Source organism: Antechinus flavipes, chromosome 2 (assembly GCF_016432865.1).
Source record: "Antechinus flavipes isolate AdamAnt ecotype Samford, QLD, Australia chromosome 2, AdamAnt_v2, whole genome shotgun sequence".
Taxonomy (NCBI): Eukaryota; Metazoa; Chordata; class Mammalia; order Dasyuromorphia; family Dasyuridae; genus Antechinus; species Antechinus flavipes.
Window position 1 is genome coordinate 10,425,572 of NC_067399.1, and position 24,469 is coordinate 10,450,040.

General features: G+C 43.3%; 1 protein-coding gene across 2 annotated transcripts in view; it reads left to right on the forward strand.

The window, feature by feature from the left end:
- Nucleotides 1–11,748: 11,748 nt before the first annotated feature.
- Nucleotides 11,749–24,469, forward strand: part of SLC4A5 (solute carrier family 4 member 5) — a 102,478-nt gene continuing 89,757 nt past the window's right edge. Inside the window, exon 1 of one of the 2 annotated variants that reach the window (XM_051974136.1) lies at nt 11,749–12,103. The gene's annotated coding sequence lies outside the window, so the exon portion shown is untranslated. The remainder of the gene's footprint in view (nt 12,104–24,469) is intronic. The other variant, XM_051974137.1, reaches the window with a different exon arrangement.

A 24,469-nucleotide genomic window follows, 5' to 3' on the forward strand; every position in this document is an offset into this window, starting at 1 on the left:
CAAAGAAGCTTTTGTTTAGGGGGGTTATATTCATTGATATTTACTGCATTCTAAATTCAAACTAGATTTTTGTAAATGTTTGTTCATTTTAAAAGTAACAATGATGACCACATCACATGTTAACAAAATAATCCATCTTTATGAAAACAAACAAACAAACAAACAAAACGATTTCTTCCCCCCAAAAAAATCAACTTGGTAGAAAGGTGGCATTATTTTATTTTTATTTATATATATTATATTTTTGCAAATCTCTTTAATATGAGCCAATTGAGTCTAAAACTCTGGGAGAGAAAGCAAAATCTCAGTTCAAATCTGACCTCAGATCACTGAACCGCTGAGAAGAACCAAGTCTTTCATAGTTGGTCATCGCACATTCTCGCTGTTCCTGGTTCTGCTTGTTTTGCTCAGCATCAGTTCATGTAAATCTTTCCAAGCCTCTTTACAATTAGCTTGTTCATCATTTTTATAGAACAATAATATTCCATTACTTCCTATACCACAACTTGTTCAACCATTCTCCAATGGATGGGCTTCCATTCCTTTTCCTTTGCTAGGGAGGAGTGTTTTCATAGGTAAATAACCTCTTAGTATTATGTGAAAATAGTTTTGATTGTGTGGATGCCCTCAAAGGGATTTTAGCACTAGCCCCAGGAGACTGAAGACCACACCTGGAGGAACTGATCTAGACCATCCCCCTCCTTGTGAACATGGGAGATTTGAGATGCAGGGAAAGGGAATATTTTGCCCATGTTTACAGAACTTGAACCCAAGACTTCTGACTCCAAGTGCAGGATACTGGGTCTCTTGGCTATCTCATTCCCAGCTCCATTTTCTTTGCATTCTACCAGTGATTCCCACGAGGCTTGTGTGCTACAAATTATTAGATGATGCCTTAGGCAGTAAATATTGCAAAGAATATGATGAGCAGTATATTCAATTACCTTGCAAGTTCACGGCACTTTTGTTGTTAAGGGGGGTTCAGGGAACGAAAATGCTTTGGGAAGCTCTGCTCTGTATCAAACTTTCTTGCCGGATGCATGTGAAAAGCCCAGTTTGAGACAATAGAGCAGAAATGACTTCTGCACCCCAGCATCCAATCGCTAAAGAGGTTCGTTTGCCCTTCTCCTTGAAAAGTAATCCAAGGAGCCCCAATAAGGGATGACTATATAATGAGACTATTATAATGCTAATATAATGACTAAAATTGATAGAATGAGATGCTTTTTATTAAGACAATCTTGATAGAAATTCTACCTACAATCATCTCCTTTAGAGAGGAAAGGATTTGACAGATGGGGAAACTGAGGCTTATAGAGATTGTGTGGCTTCTCTGAAGTCACATGGAGCACCAGCCGATGGCAGAGCCATGACTCGTATGGGAGCAACTGCTAACTCTCTCCTTCTGCTTCTCCATTTGGGCTTTCAAAGTAGTCCCCCTGGATAGATTCAACCTTGTTCCAATATTTACCAAAGCTCAGCCATTTTTCCAGTGCTCTTCCATGTGTATTCCCCTTGGAAAGTGCATACAAGAGGGAGTTTGACGGGCAGTGGATAGAGTACCTGAGTTCAAATCAGCCCTCAGACACTTAAAACTTTCCAGCTGTGTAATCCCTGTGCATTTAACCCCAATTGCCCCTCAAGAAAAGGAGGGGGGCATCTTATAGGCCCACACAAGAAAACCAGGCTCCTCTGGAGCAAAGCAATGGCGTCCTGGGTCCAGAGGCAGAGATCTCCAGGTCTCTCAGTTTCCCTGAAACTGTTTCCTTTTCTGTAAAGTGAGAGCATTGAACAAGATGCGAGATGCTCTTTAAGTTTTTCTTCTCTTTGAGCCCAGATCTTTGGCAATATCCCACCTCACTCTCTTCCTCCTCCCCCCCCCCCCCGCCCCCATACAATTAGAGTTAAGTGACTTGCCCAGGGTCACCCAGCTAGGAAGTGTTAAGTGTCTGAGGCCAGATTTGAACTCAGGACCTCCTGACTTGATGGGCTGGTACTCTATCCACTGCCACCTAGCTGCCCCCACCTCACTTTCAACCCCCTCCCCCATGCAATCAGTGATGACTCCTGTGTGATCTTAAAGAAGTCAGCCCCTCAGTAAATCTTTACAAAACACCTACTATGTGCCGTGCTCTGTGCTAAATCGCTGCGTTTACAAAGAAAGCCAAAACACAGTCCCTGCTCTCAAGGAGTTCAGTCTGATGAACCTCAGTTTCCTCATCTGTAAAACTGAGGGGTGGCGCTAGGACTTTCCTCCCATCAAGACTTCATTGACCCGCTTCCGCCCGATGCTCCTAGGTCGGTCCTCTAGGCTCAGCCAGAGCACTCCAGGGTCCCCAACTCCTAAAACAGTTGGACCTTGAGACCGGGGCGGAGAGTACGTGAGCTTCCTGTCCGCCGGCAGCAGGGGGCAGCAGAGAGCCACCAAGGCCAGGGAAGTGCCAGCCTGGACCAGGCTGGAGCCGGGATGGAGGGCGGAGCCGGTCCAGAGGGAGGTATCACTCACACAGGTGTGCGGGGGGTGGGGAACCCAGACAGCCCCGCCCCCAGAACAGGGATGCAGTTCCTCTTGGAGCTCTCCCTGGTCCTTGGGACATTTCTCAACTCCGCATCGGAATAACTAGTTTGCACAGGTGAAGAAACTGAGGCACGGAGAATTAAGTGACCCGCTCTGGCGCACACAGCCAACGAGGGGCCGGGGCAGGGCCTGAACCTGTCTTCTCTCTCCCATCCCCCAGCCCTGAAACGCTGGGATTTCCCAGCTAAAACCTCGCTTTCTCCAGGAAGTCTTTCCTGATCCCTCTGAGCTCTGGGGTCTGCTCTCTGGTCATTATTTCCAGTTTATCCTATAAGAATTGAGTGTAAATATTTGTAGGCATATGATCTCCCCCGTTAGACTGCGGGCTCCTTGAAGGCAGGGACTTCCTTCCTTGTCTCCCTAGTGCTTAGCGCAATGCCTGGCATACAGTAGGTGCTTAATAAACGCTTGACTCATAGATTGAGAGCTGGAAGAGACGTCCCAAGCCTCTAATCCAATCCCTTCAGTAAGGAAAAAGGAAGAACATTAGACGACTCACCCAAAGTCACAGGGACAGCAAGTTTCCAAAGCAGAATTTGAATTCAGGTCCCCTGACTCCAGAAACAGAGTTTTTACTTTGTATCTCACTGCCTCATGTCGCAGGCTCTTAGAGTCTGAAGGGACCTCGGGTCATCCAATCCAACTTGTACTTGAATGAGGATTCTCTGTAGCAACACTAGTCCTTTCATGAAGAATAACACATATTTCCTAAGGTTCTACTTTGTGTCAGTCCTACACAACATTTATTGTCAGTCAATAAGCATTTATTAAGTGCCTACTATGTACCAGGAGCTGCGCCAATCACTGGCTAGCAAAAGAGACCCCAAACGGAGCAACCCAACAAACAGTTCCTGCTCTCAAAGAGCTTAGAGTCTAATGCAAACACCTACTATGCGCCACACTCTGTGCTCATTATTACACTATAATAACAGCAACAACAAAAAGTCCTTGCTTACATTCTCTTGGGGAAAGCACATGTACACATACACAGGTAAGTCAATACGAAAGATAGGATGGTACCAATAGTCACTGCTTTTCTGACTGGAGCCTCCTCGCAGTTTGGTTGTGTTGGCTCCCCCTCCCAGGCTGATTATAAACTCCACAGTGCCTGGCACATAGTAGGCACTTAATAAATTATTGGATTTATTACTGGATTATTAAGTGGATTCTCTCCGCTGTTTCCTGCTTTGTCCTCCAAGCCAGGAACAGGTGGAGTGTTTCAGGTGACTCAGTGGAATCGCTTTGGGGATTTGAAGTTGTAGGAAAGTTTGTTTAAATCCTGACTCTGCTGTCCACATGAGACCTACTTGCAAAGCGCTTTGTTAAGCACCCAGCGCTACACAAATACTGGCTGTATCAGTACCCCATATCTAGGCAGCCATAGTGCACAGAGCACTGGATCTAGAGTCAGGAAGACTCGAATCCGCCTCAAACATCTACTAATTGTGTGGTCTTAGCTAAGTCACTTAATCCTGCCTGCCTCAGTTTCTTCATCTGTAAAATGAGCTTGAGCAGGAAATGGCAAACCACTCCAGTATCTTTGTGAGAAAACCCCAAATGAGGTCATGAAGGATCAGATGCTGCTCAGACACACCACATGAAGTCTGGAGCACCTCTGCATTTGAATTTCTGTTAAATAAAGAGCTTGAAACTTTAAAAAATAATAACCCAAAATATAAGGATTGGATTGGACGCCTGGTAGATTCCCTTCCCTCTCTATCTCAATACTCAGAAACAACTGCCATGACCCCATTTATTAAGTCTTTTTCCCTCCTCCTTAAACATCGCCCATTCTTTCAGCAGAAAATGGGGAGAACTGCATCAGATCAGAAGTCCAGGTTCTCACTGATTCTGCAGCATCTCCACATGACTCTTCCCCTTATCTGAGCCACAGTCCAGTGCAATGGTTCTGGCCAGCTCGTGTCCACGCAGTGAGCCACACTGAAAATGTTCTAGGGTGACACAGACTGAGGTCGGGACAAAAGGAAAGTTCAGAGCACCGGCCCTGAAGTCAGGAGGACCTGAGTTCAAATGTGGTCTCAGACACTTAACATGTCCTAGCTGTGTGACCCTGTGCAAGTCACAACCTCAATTGCCTCAGGGGGAAAAAGCATTACATAATGGCAATTTATCAGGGACCACATTAAGGGCAAAGAAAGGTAAGCTCCAATCGAATGGGGAAACTCAGAGTGTTCTGGTTCTGGAATTTTGGCCCTCAAGAAGGACACAGTCTGAAGGGAGGAGATGACAAATACAAATATAACTACAATAAAAATCAATTCCCCAACAGACGCTAAAACAAAAGTCGAAGAGGAAGAGATCACCTTCAGGAAGATGAAGGCTCACCAGGGTAGCTTCAGCTTTCATGTCCAAGGCTCTCTTCCTTGCTTTCTTCCCATTGGTTTTACCACATTAAGGATCGGAGAATACTGAGCTGGAAGGAAGCCAAGGACCATCCAGTCCAGCTTGTGCCCAAAAAAGGCCTCCCCCACCTCCAAGAGTAGCTGCTCTGACTTCAATTAAAACCCTATTCTAAGAAAGGCACCGCCCAAAACCATGTAAGCATTCTAGCCATTAGGAGGTCCTGACATCAAACCCCAATTGGCTTCTTTGTAGTTTCCACCATTGCTTCTAGTTCTAGGACCAAGGACAGATCCCTTGTGGTGGCCCTTCAAGTGCTTGGAGGCAGCCAACATGTCCCCCTGAATCTTCTCCAGGCCAAACTTCCCTAACATCCTGAACTAACATTCACGTTACATAAAGCATCCTCATTGCCTTGCGCTAGTCATTCCTCCAACTTAACAGCCCTTCTTAAAATGCACCCCTCAGAACTAAACATAATACACCAAGTGTAATGGAGACCTGGGGCACTTAAATAAAACTTGGGGGGAAACTGAGGTTCAGTTTTTCAGCGGCATTTAGCAGGGCAAGTCCATATTGAGACTACATAAACTTTGGGATTTTATAGTTGCCTGAAATTTGGATTGATGTATTCTACATGTTAAGTGAAGTGAGCAGAACCAAGAGATCATTGTACACAGCAACAACAAGATTATATGATGATCAGTTCTGATGGACATGGCTCTTTCCGACAATGAGATGATTCAGATCAGTTCCGAAAATCTTGTGATGAAGATCTGCAACCAGAGAAAGGTCTGTGGGAAGTGAGTGTGGATCTATTAATGTTTGCCTGCATTTTGTTTGTTTTTTCTCAGTTTTTTTTCCCTTCTTGATCCAATTTTTCTTGTGCGGCAAGATAACTGTATCAATATGTGTACGTGTATTGGATTTAGCGTATATTTTAACATGTTTAACATATATTGAATTATTTGCCATCTAGGGAAAGGGGTGGGAAAAGGAGGAGGAAATTTGGAATAGAAGGTTTTGCAAGGGTCAATGTAGGGAAAATTATCCATGCATATTTTGTAAATAAAAGCTTTAATTTAAAAAAGATATATTCTATATAGTTTTTTTTTTTATTTCCAAAGCAACCGGGATCGGGTGTTAGGTCTGACCATTCCCATTGGCTGTCTAATTAGTGGTACGTTCTTATAATCACTTTGTTCCCAAAGTATCTCTTGCCTGATGCCAAGTGCCTTAAATTCCATCATTAGAAATGGATTCATTTCTGGGGACATCTTTTAAAAACGTTTTAATTTCTTTGGGACAGATAACACCCTAAATTAACTATGTTTCATCCTCCCTTCTATCCTTCACTTTCCTAAAACCTCTTTTTGACCTCCATAAAAGGCAAAAGTGAAAATATGACAAGAATGATGGGGGATGATGTGCCTACCCCTGCCTCAGAAAAATAATAGAATATGCAAATATGTTTCTCATGTTTCATGTTTCCTTCTGCTTTTTTTGTGTCTGAAAAGTCTTATCTTTTTCCTCAAGAGGCCACAGTTTTGTAATATCAAGAGCATGAGGGAGAATTGGGACCTTGACTCTATGAGTGGTGCAGCCCAGGGGGGTGAAGCTCAATGGGCATGCTCATTTCTGGACTGGGATGAACTGAAACTCATCAAGTATCAAGTATCTCTGGCTTGCTGTTCTGGGATTAGTCTCGTGGATGATAAAAACAAAGAAGGCTGGCTACCCGGAAAAACCACATTAGAGGAGATCCGGCAAATGTTACTTTTCGAGATACTAAGAATCAGCAACATCTTTTTGTTTGAAAAAGTAGGTTGTTCAAGATTATATGATGATCAACGGACGTGACTCTTTCCAACAATGAGATGATTGAGGCCAGACCCAATGATCTTGTGATGAAGAGAGCCATCTGCACCCAGAGAGAGGACTGTGGGGACTGAGTGTGGACCACAACATAGCATTCTCACTCTTTATTTTGTTTTCTTACTCATTTTCTTTTCTTTTTGATCTGATTTTTCTGGTGTAGCAAGATAATTGTACAAATATGTATACATACATTGTATTTAACATATTTAACATATATTGGACTACCTGCCATCTAGGGCAGGGGGGGAGGAGGGGAAAATTTGGAACAGAAAGTTTTCCAAGGGTCAATATTGAAAAATTATCCATGCATATGTTTTGAAAATAAAAAGCAGGTTGTTCATGAGATAATGGACTGAATTATGAGGTGTGTTTAAAAGGTAGAGAGCAAAAAAAAGCTTCAATAGATAAGAGGAGCCCTCTCCCCATCCCAAAGGTAATAGATTCCAGTGTCCAATAGCATCCATCCACTTCTCTGGATGACATAAAAGGGACCTTCAAGGCCATCTAATGCAGTCCCTTTGTTGGTACAGATGGGCAAAGAGAGACCCACACAGGAGAAAGGACTCAGAATTCGAGAGGTCACATAACCCAATCCAAAGCAACTGAGGCTCAAGTTTCATGAGTCCAAGTCCAATATTTTTCCTATTACACAATATTTGTCTATGAGCTCATGAGGACTCATCAAGTGAAAGACCAGTGCCCTTGGCCATGGGAGACATGGTGAAAAGACTGGATGGTATGGGTTCAAATGCCACCTTTGACACTTTCTACTTGTATGACTTTGAAAAATATAACTTCTTTTTTCTGAACCTTGGTTTCCTCTTCTGTAAGATGAGGGGTTTGGGCTGGCTGGCTTCTGAGGCCCCTTCCAGTCTACCTCATTGATTCTGAAGTTCCGTGAATCTATCAGCTCTAGATCAGGGAATATTTTCAGTGCTTTCTGAGGTCCTCTAAAACTCAATATGGACCTATAGTGCCCATCTCAGATGAACTTACGGGAAATAAAAAAAGATTTTTAAAAATCTTTTTCAATTTTTTAAAATAAAAAAAAATTGTTAGTTGTGGAGTTTGGGACACATAGGGAAGAGGGAGATACACCTTCAGGTGCAACTAACAGAGGCACAGCCTAAGGCGGGGAACGAAGCCAGAAGGAAAGGTGCCATAATATTCAGAATGACACTTCTGTGGTGACAAATAACTGGAAACAAAGCAGGTATCCATTGATGGGGGGACGGTTGTGACAAGAGGTTTTCTGGGTAGTGGAACTGCTGAAGAGGGGGGCACATACTCGGAAGTACGGGTGATTTTAGAACAAAGCATTAGAAAGCAAATTAAAGTCAAATCAAGCTCTTAATATGTTTTTTGCTCAATATATTCTTCATTCACGAATAATAGACAGGCAGAGAGGTGGAGGGAGACAGACAGATAGAGAAAGAGAGGAAGGAGAAGGAGGAAGAGAAAGAGACAGAGACAGAGAAGTAAGTTCAAGACTTGGGATTGGTCACCTTCAAGAATGTGAAGACTTCTCATAGGAAAAAAATGGATTCCTAAGTGTTTTTTTAAATGATCACTGGTTCAAACACTGCAGAAAAGATTTCTGCTCGTGTTTCCGGTTTCTGAATCCCTTTCCAGCTGTGAGACTGTGTGATTCTGAGTTTATCTCGTTGGCTCTTTCTCTGCAGGATCTTTCCTAGACATGTATTCACAAATTTCCACAATGAGCCACTTGTCACAATTAGGCAATGTGCCTCTTCATCCCCCTTAGGTTTCCATGAGTATAGTTAGATGGAACTCTTGCGGACAACAAAGACTATAAATTTCAGAGCATCATGCTCTCAAGGGAATGTAATCCAAAAGACCATAGCAGTAAAGGTGGAAGTCTTTAGAGGCTGTCCAGTCCAATGGCCCCATTTTGTAGATGAGGAAACTGAGGCCCAGGGACATGAATTGATTAAACCATTTCACATGGTGGCCATGGCTACATTGAAACCCAGTTTTGTTTTGTTTGTTTGTTTGTTACAAATTTGCTTCAACAAGTTATTAAGTACTTGGTTTGTTCCAGATACTGGCTGTGCTTTGTGCTAAGGATACAAAGATAAAAATGAAGGATGCTTATCCTGCACAAACTAGCATCCTACATGGGGGAAACCAAGGCTACCCAGATAAGAGTGCCAAAGATATGTAAATTAAATACAAAGTAAACTGGGGAGTTAGGAGCACTCATGATGAGAGGAGGAGGGAGAGAACCAAAAATATATATATCTTTTAGATGTTTGAGCTGAGCCTCGATAGGATCCATGGGTTCCAAAAGAGAAGTGAGAATGTTCCTCAGATGGTGGATCTCTGGGAAGTTGGGTATGGGAAACATTAAGGAAGCCAGTTTGGTTGGAACATAAAAAAGTAGGGAAAGGGATTTATAACCAGCTTGTGGAGCCACCTTGGGAAGAACTTTGAATGTTAACCAGAGGGAGTTGGAGCAGATCCTAAAAGAAATAGGGAGCCTCTGAAGATTCCTTAGCAGAGGAATGATGCTGTCAGACCAGTGCTTGCTATGTCAATTCTGCAGCTGAGGGGAGACTGCATAGGATAGTGAAGACAGATTGACTGGGACTGTGTCGTGTAGTAACAACGATTTGTTGAAGTTATTGGGGATACTTTTGTCAAGGGTCTGAATCGTAAATCTTCTACGACGTGGCAAAAGACTTGGATGATTGTATTTCTCCCTGTTTGCTCCCTAGTTAACAACGCTACTCACCACAAAGCTTCAATATTGGATTCTATTCCACTGAATTAAATGCCTTTTATTTTTTTAATTAACAAACATGACAAAAGATTGAATAAGAGATTTCAATCTATTGAGAATTTAGTTGATTGAAATAGAAATCAATTGAAGATTGAATAATAGATTTAAATAAGATGAGTAGGCAGGAAGATGGGGGTTGATAACATCACAAACATCAAGGTGATCTTCCGAGTGCCACAGTTTCCTAATTTGAAAAAAAAAAATGAGGGAGTTGGTAGCCTCCAAATTCTCTTACAACTCTAAAGCTAAGAGTTCAGACCCTTACTCTGACTTCCGTACTGGTTGTGTGGCAAACTCTGGGACTTCTCAGTGCCCCCAGGCAGCTCTCCAAGACTGGCAATTACCAAATGGTACAGATACCAGCCTGCAATGACAGAAGGAGTTTCCATACCCATAGCAGGTAGGTTGTGGTCTGTTTTTGAAGAGGATCGAAAGGGCATGACCATGTTAGGACCCATGAAATCAATAGTCCTAAATGCAAAAGCATTTTTAAAGGCACAATGTGACCTTTTCTGCCTTTTATCTGTTCATCAGTTCTGCACCTTGCCATGGAAAATCACCTCCCAAAGCCTGAAAATGTAATCTTTGTTTACATCAAGGATTCTTGACTGAGAGGCCAATTGGTACCTCGATGGTTGCTTAGACCTCAGCTTCCTTTTCCCTTCCTTCTTTTCCTTTTCCTTTTTTCCTTGATAAAGCACCAGTTGTGGTTATCTTCCTTGTTTGCCTTTTGCTGACTCCCAAAAGCCTTGGGCAATCTAAACAGAAGATCTATCTCCTCTCAGATTAGTTTGAGTGGAACACAGTGGGCAGGAATCCATTTTAGAACAGAAGTCTGATCTAGTTAGGTGGAACAGCAATCCCCAGAATGAGGACGATGTTAATCCCCTCTTCCATCAGTCCTGTTTTTGAGACACTGGACTTTAGGCAAGGAAATAGGACAAGGGGAATAAAATCTTGGATCTCAATTTCAATAACCAGTTATTAATATGAGAGAAATAATCATTTCTCTCAATATATAGACGTGAATATACAAAGACACATAAATGCAAAGAGTCATATAAACATAGATGCACATGTAAGTACAGATACATAGATACAAAAATATATAGGTTATAGATGGATGGATGGCTAGAGATAGAGATAGATGGGGATAGACACATAAAGGCAAAGGTTCATTTAAACATAGAAGCACACATGTAAGCATAGATACATAGATACAAAAGGTATAGAAAGATAGAATATAGATGGATGGATGAATAGATAGAGATAGATGAGATAGACACAAAAATGCATATTCATTTCAACATAGATGCACACGTAAGCACAGATACATAGATACAAAAATGTATAGAAATATAGATTATAGATGGATGGATGGATAGAAATAGATACAGAAAGAGATAGAAATATAGATATAGAGATAGAGATAGAGATAAAGGAATAAACTGATCTTTCAGTCAGGGGGATACAAAATGTCAAACAGAAGTAAATACAATGTAAAACAAAATCCTTTCAATGGAGAGAAAATTATTACAAATCACAGAACTGATAAGGAAGATCTCCAAAGCTTTGAAGGTCACTGAGGAGTCCACAGTTCATTGGGGAGAAAATGTGTTCCAGACCTGGAGTACCAATACTGAGATGATACATGGGCAGAAGGTGGGGTGCTAAACAGAGAGCAGCTTGAAGGCCAGTTTGACTAGAATAGAGTGCGTAACTCCTCACCCAACCCCCATCCTCATCCCCAACATGATGTAGGGGGTACAAATATTATCTTTCCTCTTTTCTAGATATAGAAACCTAAAGCTGAGAGGTATCTCGGAGCTAAAGAGGCATCAGAGGCCAGGTTTGCTGATTGCAGCCAGGTCAGCCCCCTCTTCCTTAGACCACGGCACATCTCCCTGCCCTTGCCGGCTCTAGCAATCTCTGCCTTTATTATCTCGGTTCTCCCTCTTCTGGACCCAGAACCAAAAAGCATTGTCTCCCTAACCTGAGGTAGAGATACTCAGGGACAACCATGTTATGGACTGGGGGTAGGAAGAATCTAGACAAAGTATGAAAATAAGATCATTCTATAAAACAAGGTAGCAGTTCTAAGATCCACCCAATGTCAGCCTTGAAGAAGCTGCCATAGCTGAGATACTTGGCTTTGCCCCACAGATGCATTGTGGTCCACTGGACTTCCCTCCTCCCCTCCCTCTGGGAGCAAAGTGCCTCCTACCTCCCAGGCTGGAGCTTCCCTTTCTCCTCTTCTCTTTCTCCTCCTCCCCCTTCCCCATCCTCCCCTGATCACCCAATCACAGCAGACACTGAAGCTGAACTCCCTACATCCATCTCCTCTCCCCCCAAGGCAGTCACGACTGGACACCGCACAGCCACTGACTTTGTTCCAAGTGGGGACACAGCAAAGGCTTTGGGGTATCGCCCCTGGAAACCTACTGCTCTCTCCATCTCTGTTCTACAACCCCGAGAAGTTGGAGGTAAGTGCCTGGGACTTCAGAAAGCTTGCTGGCCACGAGTACCCAGGCAAACAGGCTGGGCTGGGATCTGAGAGACCAGGGAATGGGCAGCCTAATAGCTGGGCTCTCTAACAGACCAGGGGCTAGCTGGAAGGAAGCCTTGGCTCCTTAAAACAAATGGATAGCAGACCTGAATGCCTCCGGAAGTTCTGTAGTGGTTCCAAGAGCCTAATGGAGAGCAGGAGATTAGGAGGTTTATCACTTCTCCCCCTTCAGACCCCAAGTCAGTAGAAGTACCTGATCCAGGGACTGCTGCCAGCTGGGTACACTTGGGTAAATATTTCCTCTGTAAGTATCCCTTTGCAACATGTTGTCTAACTTGATAGTAGTCGCTGAACTGCTTAAAGTTCTCCAATGAGAGCCATAAAAATTAGTCATTGTCATTCCATACGATAGTGACATTTATATATGAGATTAAGGGTTAGCAACGTACTTTTCAAATAGTATTACAGCTGGTTCTCAAAACATTTCTGGGATATGGGTATTTTTTTTTGAATATGGATATTCTGATATCCTCATCTTAGAGTTGAGGAAATTGAAACTCAGAGAGATGGAATGACTTATCGGGGCAACATTCATGCTCAGGTCTTCCTGACGCCATTTGTCTGTTCACTGAGCCACCAGTTCTCCCACGGATCGCCCTCCCAGCTCTGACATGTTAACTTCTATGTATTAAGGCTTCTCCCAACACTGAAGTTCCATGTTCTATGTCCTAATGTTCCTCCCAGCTTTGACATCCTATGTTCTAAGGACTTTTTCAACTATTATATAATGATAATATATTATATAAGTTCTATTTCGGAATAGAAGAGGAAAGGGAAAGGAGATAGCGAGGATACGATTATTTCTCCCTCTTAATGAAATGAGAGATTCCTTGATTTTGATTCTTTGCATGAGAACTTCAAACAAAAATTTTCCTATTCCCAAGAGACTTTAAGGTTTGCAAGGTCCTTTGTGGATTATTATTTCATGTGATATTCACAACAATCCTGGAGGTAGGTGCTATTATTATCCCCATTTTGTGGATGAAGAAACTGAGATTCAGAAATTCTGGGTGATTTGTTCAGTCACAGAGCTAGTAAATGTCTGGGGTCACCTTTGAACTCAGGCTTTTCTGTCTCCAAGATTGGCACTCTAAACTCCCCTCCTGGCTTCCTGAGGGCAAATTTGTGCCATTTTCTGCACACATCAGGCACTAAATGAATAAGCTCCGATTGGAAAGTAGAAAGAAAAACTTAGGCATTATCTGCATTTGGGGAACCATTTATGGGGTGAATTCCCTTTTGTCTTTCTCTTCTCCGAGTCTCCAATCTGAAGTTGCCCGATTCTCTTCCACAGAATTCCCAAATGCACCCCCCTTTCTGGGCTGGGCTGTGGAAGGCCCTTTTAGGCTGGCAGGTTGGAGAGATCTGGCAGCAAGGGCTGTATGTGGCTGGTGCCTTTATAGTTTCGGGGGGATATGGTGTCTCTTCCCATTCGCCTATACGCTCCCAGAGAAGAGAAATCAAGTGTTTGCCTTTTGTTGTATTCCCAATGCTTAGCCCAGTGTTTAGTATATAGTAAGTACTTAATAAATGCTAGTTGGCTCATTAAGCATTCATTATGTGCCTACTGTATATAGGGTCCTTTGCTAGGCACCAAGGACACAGAGAAAAAAAGCAAACAGCCCCTTGAACAACCTTCAAGGACAACATTTACATAGATAAGTAAATAGACATGTTGAGGAGGGAGAAGCAACCGAGCGTGAAGTTACTGCTTGGCGGGAGAGAAAAGGGAGGATTCAGGGAGAGGAAGAAGGAGGTGGGAGAGCTTCAGCTGCGTTTTGAAGCAAGATGAAGATTCTGAGAAGCTTGAGCTGAGGAGGGAGGGTATTCCAGGCAGGGGCTTCACCCTGTGGAAACGCTTGGAGGTAGGAGACGGAGCCCCGATTCCATGCTCACTTTGAAGCAGCTGGCTCAAAAAGACCACATGGGAAGGGGAAGAGGCAATTAAGGAATGGGGCAGCCCATGGCCCCTGTAGGCTGAGGGGTCCTTCCAGAGCTGGAAAGTTTGTCCTGAGAATGTTAGCCACCTAATGCAGCTGTGGGTAACTTCTCCTTTGTAGTGCTTAGGGGAAAGGAAGTGTAAATAGCCAATGGCCCTTTGAAAGTGAGATTAGTGCCTTCAGTCAGCCCCCAGATGTTCTCAGAGTGCTCCCACATGAGGGGAATCCTCTTTGCAGCCATCATGATGATGATGATGGTGAAGATGATGATGATGATGATGATAATGGTGATGATGATGGTGATGATAGTGATGATGATGATGGTGGTGGTGATGATGATGATGGTGATGATGATGATGGTGGTGATGATGATGATGATGACTGATGCTGATGGTGATGGACAATGGTCTTAATGCTTTATAGTTTACAAAGCACTTTACAAATATTGTATCATTTTATATCATTTTAACCTCAAAACACCTCTAGAATGTAAACTCTATTTTTATTGCCATTTTAGGGATGAGGAAACTGAGACTGAGAGAAGTTAGTCAGCCTATAAACGTTTATTAGGTGCCTATTGTGTGCCAGGCCGTTCTAAAGATTCAAAGAACCACAAAAACCAATCCCTGACCTCGACGGTGCTCACAACCTAATGGGAAAGACAACGAGCAAGCAAATGTATACATTAAAAACTGAGTACAAGATAGATAGAAAGTAATTACGAGAGGGAAAGCACTAGGATTAAGAAGGATTGGAAAAGGCTTTCTATAGAAGGGGGCTGGGCAAAGGAAAGAATTTAGCTGGCCCTTGATAGAAGCCACACGAGGCTGGAGGCACAATTGAGCAAGAAGAGCATTTGGGCATGGAAGTTGATCCAAAGAAAATGCCCACAGTCAAAGGACTTGTTCTAGGATTGATAAAGTGACTTAACTCGTGTCTAATAAGTGACAGAGGCAGGATTTGAATTCAGGTCTCATTCTCATCTGTTTATCCACTATTAAAATGGGACAGAGAAAAGTCAACAATTTTTAAAGGGTTGGAGATCCAATCATTTTAATAATCTCAGCTGTAACTTTTTGAAGAAACATGCAAAACAAATAGTTGGCTGATGTTAAAAGTAGACCAAACCTATTTGCTCCGATTTCTCCATTTGTACTGTTTTATTTCATTTACATGCATTACCATATTCAAATAGATTCCAAATCCCAGCTGTCTGTTGCCTCTAGTATTTGTTCTATCTGAATTAGGCTAGGAATAAGAAAGAAAACTGGAGGAGGGAGACAGAGAGGAGGAGGGTAAGTTTCAGGGAAATTATTACCAACATAGAACTCTTAGTAACTTCTGTTTCTGTCTCCCTGTCTCTGTCTTTGTCTCTCTGTGTCTTTGTCTATTTCTCTGTCTCTCTTTATGTGTATGTCTCTCTGTGTGTCTCCCCCTCCTTCCCTCTTTTTTTTGCTTTTCTTTGTCTCTTTCTCTCTCTCTTTATCTCTTTGTGTGTCTCTGCCTGTCTCTTGTTATGTCTCTATGTATGTCTCCCACTCCTTCCCTCTCTTTCTGTGTTTTTCTGTCTCTCTTTATCTCTGTCTCTCTCTCTCTATCTCCCCCTCCTTCTCTCTTTCTGTGTTTCTCTGAATCTCTTTGTCTCCACGTGTCTCTGTGTCTCTATCTCTCTGTGTCTCCATCTCTCTCTTTCTCTGTGTGTCTCCTCTTCCCTCCCTCTGTTTCTCTCTCTCAGCAGTCAAACAACTCTGGTTGATGTTGGCCACTTATGACCCATATGACCTTACACAATCCATCAGAGAATCCTGGATTTAGAGGAGGAATAGTCCTCCCAAGCCCTCCAGTCCAACTCCCTCATTTTACACACGATCCATTTAAACTTCCTGAATCCCGGTTTCTTCCTCTGTAAAGTGTAGAAGTCAATGCTGGCAGCCTGGGAGGAGACAGGTGCACAAGGCAAACTCCATCAAGGGAGGAGAACAACACGCAGGATGATGACTACGGTTACGTAAAGGGAAAGGGTACTGGCTGGCAGTTGAGCTCAGCTTAATTGCGACGATCAATCCCATCCAGGGGAACTGATGAGGAAACACACTTTAGCGGGGAGGGGGTGATCTCTGAGCCTGGAACGTGGAGTGTGCAACAGACCGTTCTCTGTGGCGTTCTTCACTGATGGGGAACATCGAATGCCAAAAAAGGAGCTAAGTTAAGAGAAAATGGCCATGGTAGGATATGTATGGTGTGTGTGAGTGTATGTATGTATACAAATATAGTGGGTATATATACACACACATATATATATGTATATATACTTACATTAATCAATCAAGACCTATGATTTCATTAGTATAGAGAGTGAGAAAATTCTCTCTGCAAATCAGTATCTTTTCTCCAAGTAATCTCTCTACAGAGTCGGCTGATACATGGAGTGAGACACCAGGAATATGTTAGTATAAGAAGAATTTTCAACCTAAATCCTGCTCACTCTAGGGCCAATTGTCTTTCTGCTATTTCATATGACCCATCAAATTAAAAAAAAAAAGGGGGGTGGGGGAGTGTGGTACAGGAGGGAAAAGATCAGGGATTTTAAACTTTTTTGTTGGCCATTGACCCTCTTTGACTGTCTGGTGAGATCAGTAGATCCCTTCTCAGAATAATGAATTTGGTTTTTTTTGTTGTTGTTGTTGTTTTAATATTTGAAGGAAATGCTAAGTTTCTGTGAAAAGTTGGTAAAAATAAGGACGTCATTTTTCTCCCATCCAAGTTCACAGATCCCCTAAATTTATCCAATTCTGTGTACCCGGGGTTAAAAAGCCTTGGGCCAAATGATCTTTATGCCCCTTCAGTTTTGAACATTAAGTTAGAAAGTCCAAACTCTTCCTATGATTACAACCTTTAACACTAGCTCATTTCCACAACAGAAGACAAAGAAAGCTTGTGGATGAGGGTATTAGGTATAACCGGAAGAGGAAAGAGCCATGTTCTTAAGCCTTTGGGGAAGATAGGGGCATCTAAAGTAAAGTTTCTTAAACTGTGGGTCGCAACCTCATCTGAGGTCTCATAACTGAATGTGGGAGTCACAAAAAAATTAGGCAATAGTAAAAGCTATCCCATATTCTGTTCAGATTTAATTCTTTCTATAAAAATAAACAAGTGCATCCATCTCTTTAGTAAACAAATTTGCTTTTGTCTTAATGGCAAGACGAAATGGTCCTTCGTCCAAAATAAGAAGTGGTAAAATTATAAATTATTTACATAATAAATGTAAATAATAAATACATACATAATAAATGACTGACATGTCAGTCAATAACATGTCCCCCAAGTCTTCTCTTCTCCAGGCTAAATACTCCCAGTTCCTTCACTCAATCCTCATTTAACAGGGACTCAAAGCCCCTGACCTCAATGGCTGCCCTTCTCTGGACATCCCCACCTTATGAGCATCCTTCCTTCCAAGGTGGCTAAATGGGCCTCCGTCTCCCTTCTGGGGTCTGACTCCTGATCACAAAGCCCGGATCAGACATGGAGAGGCTGTGTCCAAAGCCCTGCTGTCCCATTCCCAGCAGGGGACTGTGGGCAAATCTTCCATCATCCCCACTAATAAATTATAAATTATAAATTACTTAAATAATAAATAAATTAATAAATAAATAATGAATAATAAATTAAATAATAAATAAATAATAAAAATATTATCATTTATGGAGATGTGTAACACACATGGGTATATATCAAAGAATTGTTTTAAAATAAATTTATTTATCAATTATTATCAGTAAATGTTTGGTTTGTATGCCTATTTTATATGTGTACATACCCTGAGTTGTATAAAAATTTGTTGGGCAAAAAAGGGTCTCCAGTGGAAAAAAATTTAAGAAGCCCCATTCTAAAGGGCTGCCCCAGGCAAGGAGGCCCAAGGGAGGCTCCCCCGAGGTCTCTGGAATGGAATAAGTTGGAGGAGACGCCAGTAGGAGGCTATCGTTCCTAACCTAGCTGTCCTTGTTCCTTTGATGTAACTGGTTTGTTCTGTAAGATGAGGAATCGACTCGAGGGCTGCCCACTAGTTAACATTTGGCTGGTTTGTCCCAGTATCCTATTACACAGGTCAGTTCTTTAGAGCTGGGTTTTTATTTGTTTGCTTTGATTTAACTAGCCCTCCTCAGCAAAGATTACCAGTAGAACGCTGAATGAAGATAATAGAAATACCAGCTGTCGTACCAAGTTAATACTTGTTGACTGACTCGCATCAATTCTGTTTTTATCAGAATCCTGGAGGACTCAGTGGGTAGGTTTAAGGGCAAATTGATGGAGCACCAATTTGGATGAGAAGATGGACCTCCTCCTTACTCTTAAATCTACCCACTGACCTCTCCAGGGTGTGAGAGTCAGTCTATCAGTCAGTCAATAAGCATTGACTTTGTTTGATAGGGTGCTGTCACTCTGTGGGGATCAGAACTGCCTTAGAATAATGTCTGGGCTGAAAGGATAACCCCTTCGGGGGTGTTGGTAGGGTCCGAGAAGATCAGCAAAGGGCAAACAATTGGCATGGGAAGCCACGGGCATACATGGCTGCCCATGGGCCGTTGGTTGCCTTAGACGTGTTGAATGATGAGATGTACCCCAGCCAAGAGAGTGGCCCAGAGCAGAGGAATCCCACAAGGCCGTCCCCCCAAGCACTCCTCACCTGGAGCGTCCAGTTCTGGGACCATTTTTTTAAATAGCTTTTTATTTACAAGTTATATGCATGGATAATTTTACAGCCTTGACAATTGCCAAATGTTTTGTTCCAATTTTTCCCCTCCTTCCCCCCACCTCCTCCCCTAGATGGCAGGATGACCGATACATGTTAAATATATTAGAGTATAAATTAGATACAAAATAAGTGTACATGTGGGACCATCTTTTTTTTTTAATAGTTTTTTATTTACAAGTAATATGCATGGATAATTTTACAGCATTGACAATTGCCAAACCTTTTGTTCCAATTTTTCCCCTCCTTCCCCCCATCCCCTCCCCTAGATGGCAGGATGACCAATATACATGTTAAATATATTAGAGTATCAATTAGATACAAAATAAGTATACATGTGGGACCATCTTTTTTTTTTTTTTAATAGTTTTTTATTTACAAGTAATATGCATGGATAATTTTACAGCATTGACAATTGCCAAACCTTTTGTTCCAATTTTTCTCCTCCTTCCCCCCACCCCCTCCCCTAGATGGCAGGATGACCAATATACATGTTAAATATATTAGAGTATAAATTAAATACAAAATAAGTGTACATGTGGGACCATCTTTTAGGAAGAACACTGATGTCCTAGGGACCCAGGAAGCCAATCGGGACAAAGAAGAACATCAAGTCCATACCACACGAGGGTCTCTTGGGAACCCTAGAAGTGTTTTGTCCAGAGAAGAAAGGCTTGAAGGGAGGGGAGGATTCAAATATTCGAAGGGCTGTCACGTAGAGGAGAAATTGCATACTTTGTCTATTGTGTCTTTTCTCATAAGGCTTCTAAAATAACTGTCTTTATATATGTGTGTGTGTGTGTATTATATATGTATATTATATATGTATTATATATGTATGTATGTATATACATCACATCTCCTCTGCTAAGAGGCAGCTTTGTTGCTCAGTGGTTAGAGCCTGAGACCTGAAGTCAGAAAGACCAAATTCTAAATCTGGTCTCAAAACTTCTGAGCTGTGTGACTGGACAAGTCACTTAATGGGCTGCCTCAATTTTCTCATCTATAAAATGGGAATAATAATATCTACTCTCCAAAGTGGTTGAAGAGATACAATGAAACAATATTTGTGAAGTGCTTTGCAAACCATAAGTGCTATTATGATCATCTGATCTAAAATATGAAGGGGCTCCCCAGTGGGGAATGGGGGAAGAAGTTTCACAGATCACTCCTTTCCATGGAAGGTCCCTAGGATTGTGGCTCTTAGACTACAGATCCGTAAAATCCCAGGGAACTCACGTGTCATCCAGGCTAAGGAGTACCTGAAAAAGCATCTTCCACTCACCACATCCCACTATGGGCTCATCCAGACTACGCCTGAAGTACTGGGAGGAGGCTGAGCCCCCACAAATGTGTAATTAAGATACAATCATAGCTGTTATTGATGTAGTGCTTCAGGATTTGCTAAGCATTGTACCCGTGAGCCATTTCAGTTGATCTCACAAAAACCCTGTGAGAGAGGCACTTTATTGTTCCCATTTTACAGATAACAGGACTTGAGAGACTTGCTCAGGGTCACACAGCTATTAAGTGTTTGAGATTTGATTCCAGGTCTTACTGGCCCCAAGTCCACCATGGAGGCCCTGAGCTGTCTCTTCCCCAGGTTCCCACACCCATTTCTCTTTGGCCACTCTGACGATTGGGAACTTTTTCCTGAGATGGAACCTAAATCTGCCTCCTTTCAGCTCCCACTCTTTGGTCCCAGTTCTGCTTCCTGGTAGAACCATTTGAATTTCTCTTTTCCCCCAAATCTCCATGAACTTAAATGTATCTTCCATGTCCCCCGAGTCTTCTCTTCTCCAGGCTAAATACTCCCAGCTCCTTCACTCAGTCCTCATTTAACAGGAACTCAAAGCCCCTGACCTTGCTGGCTGCCCTTCTCTGGACACCCCCACCTTATGAGCATCCTTCCTCAAAGGTGGCTAAATGGGCCTCAATCTCCCCTCTGGGGTCTGACTCCTGATCACAAAGCTCGGATCAGACATGGAGAGGCTGTGTCCAAGGCCCTGCTGTCCCATTCCCAGCAGGGGACTGTGGGCAAATCTTCCATCATCCCCAGCATCGCCTTTGTTAAACGGGAATGATCCCAGAAGGGCGGCCTCTGCCTGGGCGGCTCACTGCTAGGACCGACTTCCTGGGCCTTTGGGAGCTCTGGAAGAGACAGTGGTTCCGAAGCCCATCGATCGGGCAAATTACAAGTGATAGTGCCCCACGGGCAGTGTCCTCCAAAGTCCTTTCTGCGGCCCATGTCGCTAATAGCTACTGTTACCTTGGCAACCTCCCAGCCTCGCTTCAAACTCCCAGCCCTTTCTCTCCCAAACTGGGGAGGGACGTGTCCTGAGCATCTTTCTCAGGAAGGGACAGAATAGCCGAGGGAGGGACCGCTTTGGCTCCTCACGGCTCCACGGGAGCCTCTCCCCGGGATTTCCCACCCCAGGCTCCAGTGTTCGGGTCTTGCCACCGGTTTCACGTGGGCTGCAGCTGGGGGCTGTGGGGTCCATCCCGTGTGAATCCTCACGAGCCCACGTGGAGTGTTCCAAGCTCCACGTCATTGCCCACCACTAAATCGCCTCCAGTAGTTTGGGGGAAGTCCCACCGATGTTTGGGAGCTGTGCGACCTCCAATAAACACTTCATCTCTTGACCTCAGTTTCCACATCCGTAAAAATGGGGACGATAACAGCACCCAGGATTCTTAGAAAGCTCAAACAAGATCATTTGATCATCACTCTTGCAAACTGCAGAGCCGCAAACAGGAGCACCGCTGGTACTGTCACAGAGGAAGACAGGAATTGTACCAGGGGCAGGGGGGTCGCTTATCAACTGCTTTGGGGCAGCAAGGATTCTGAGACATCAGAAAAAGAGAAAGACAGAGAGAAAGAGGGAGGGAGGGAGGGAGGAAAGAAGGAAGGAAGGAAGGAAGGAAGGAAGGAAGGAAGGAAGGAAGGAAGGAAGGAAGGAAGGAAGGAAGGAAGGAAGGAAGGAAGGAAGGAAGAAAGGGAGGGAGGAAGGAGGGAGGGAAGAAGGGAGAGAGGGAGAAAAGAAAGAAAGAAAGGAAGAAAGGAAGGAAGGAAGGAAGGAAGGAAAGAAGGAAGGGAGGGAGAAAAGAAAGAAAGAAAGAAAGAAAGAAGAAAGAAAGAAGAAAGAAAGAAAGAAGAAAGAAAGAAAGAAAGAAAGAAGAAAGAAAGAAAGAAAGAAGGAAGGAAGGAAGGAAGGAAGGAAGGAAGGAAGGAAGGAAGGAAGGAAGGAAGGAAGGAAGGAAGGAAGGAAGGAAGAGGATTTAACTATCACTGAATGTCATGTCTGAGGAACAGCAATAAAGCCAACAAGGCTGGGTCACCATACATGAGAGGGGAGGGGCTGTAAGAGATGGGAAGTGGGGAAGATATGTTGACTCTAAGCTACAAAGGTCCTTCTCTCCATGTAGGGTATTAAGCTGGGGGGAGGAAAGAGGCAGAGGAGCACAGACAGGAGGCAGAAGAGGGGAGCTTGGAATGTTAGACAAAGCCCCAGAGCTGGAGTCAGCAAGACCCAGGTTGAAATTCCACTGCTTTCTAGCTTTCTGATCCTGAGCAAATTTTGTAACCTCTCTGTGCCTTGGTTTCCTCCTTTGTAAAAAATAAGAAGAGATTAGAATCAGTGGCCTCTAAAGTCCAGCTCTGGCTCCTTCAAGCCTGTGGCTCTGCAGGGCTATTTCCAGTACAAACACAGAGGCAGAAAGAATGAAAGCCTTTGGATGAGAGAGGCTCTAGCTTTCCCTTATGATACTGGGCTCCCTTTGGCTAGCTAGGTCACCTTCCAAGAGGCCAGAAGGAGGCAGGAGGCTGAGCAGAGGCCACGAAAACTTGTTTTTTTCTGGAGCTCTTGGGGTCAGAGCAAGACTATAGGCTGGGTCATGAGTAGGCAGAGTCTGGGTGAAACTGTGGTCTTGTTAAGATAATACCTTATAATAACAACAATAGCAGCAGCAATAATACCTAGTATTTATAACGTGCTTGAATGTTTAGAAAGTATTTACCAATATTATCACATTTAATCTTTACATTAACCTTAGAAGGCAAGGGTTATTTCCATTTTACAGATGAGACATAGAGAGGTAAAATGACTTGCCCAGAGTCATCCTGCTGTTAAGTGTCAGAGGCTAGATTTGAATTCAGGATTTTCTGACTCCAGCTCCAACACAAGGTCATGTATTTTTCCATTTTGTTTTTATGGTTATTTTTGTGGCTCCGGATAAAACTTTATGCAATTGAACATCTTTACTTGAGCACTCAGTTGACTGGCTTTTATCACATTCTCTCTGTGTTCTCACTCGATGGAGGTGAATAAAATTATAGCAGACCCAGGCAAGGGGCAGGGTTTTCCCCATGGGATTTTTCTATTTATATCCGCTGTGCTTAGCACATAGCTAGTGCTTAGTGATTACTTCATTCGTTCATTCATTCATTCACTCACTCATTCATGAGACAGAGGCCGTAAATGTGTCAGACCCGATAAATTTGAGCCCAGTTTTGGATTAAAGTCATGAGCGCCCGAAGGATTGTGATTGGATAAATCTTCCCTGCCCCACATCCCTTAGACTTAGATAGGAGCCTGGCTACCCAATTGAAGGAAGAAGCCCTAGTTCCCTGGGGACCGCGGAGAAATGGGTACATCCCGGCGTGGACCCCATAACCCATGAACCCATGACACCACTAGAAGGACCTGATTCTTTTAGTGAATGGAACAGATTGGGAACAGCAGCGCCATCTGGTGTTTAAACATATATTTATTAAAATATCTCTTTTTGCAATACTCCGTCTACACCCACAGACTGTGAAAGTTAATAGTCTAATGAGGAGAAAAGACACCCCAGTGTGCATTGGGGTATAGTCTATCACTCCTTCTGGCACCATGATGTCAGGATAAGAGCACTGGGTTTGGATTCAAAGGATCTGAGTTCGAATCTTATCTTTGCTATCTTTACTTTTGATCCAATCTCTTTTGAGCTTCTTTCTTCAGCTGTAAATGAGAACATTACCCATCTTCCTCACCAGAAGAAAGAGTGCATTGGCTTCAATTACTCTTGTCATTATCGTTATTCATTCAGCAGAAGCTCTCAGAATGAAGTCGAGGGCAAGAGAAACTGGAGGCTAGAGACGGCCCTAACAATCCAAGGGTAATGGGGTCAAGGCTAATCAAGTGCAAATTACTATCGTTCTCCCTCTTCCCGCTGTCGGGAGGAATGGGTTAAGGCCATTCACAGAATCCTCTGAGCTGCCCCCAAGCCCCCTTCTCTCCAACCTCCCCCAGGGTGACCTTGGCAAAGCATCGATTCCCTGCCATCATGAGTTATGATCCGGCCTGAACGAGGAGATGGAGTGTGAAGGACAGACACCATAGGTGAAGTCATTCGAGAGCTCATGCGTGGGCTTCCTAGAAGCCTCCGCAGCCCAGTTCAGAGCCGAACCAGAGTGCCAGGAGTGCGGCTGCTGAGCCTTGTGTTGTGGGGGACAGAAACCGAGCAAGACAGCCTCTCATTCCCTTGCATAGACTTTATGTCCAGTGGATTGCTTTTTGTAGAATTTGGAGGAAATGTGGTAGAGTGGTTAGAG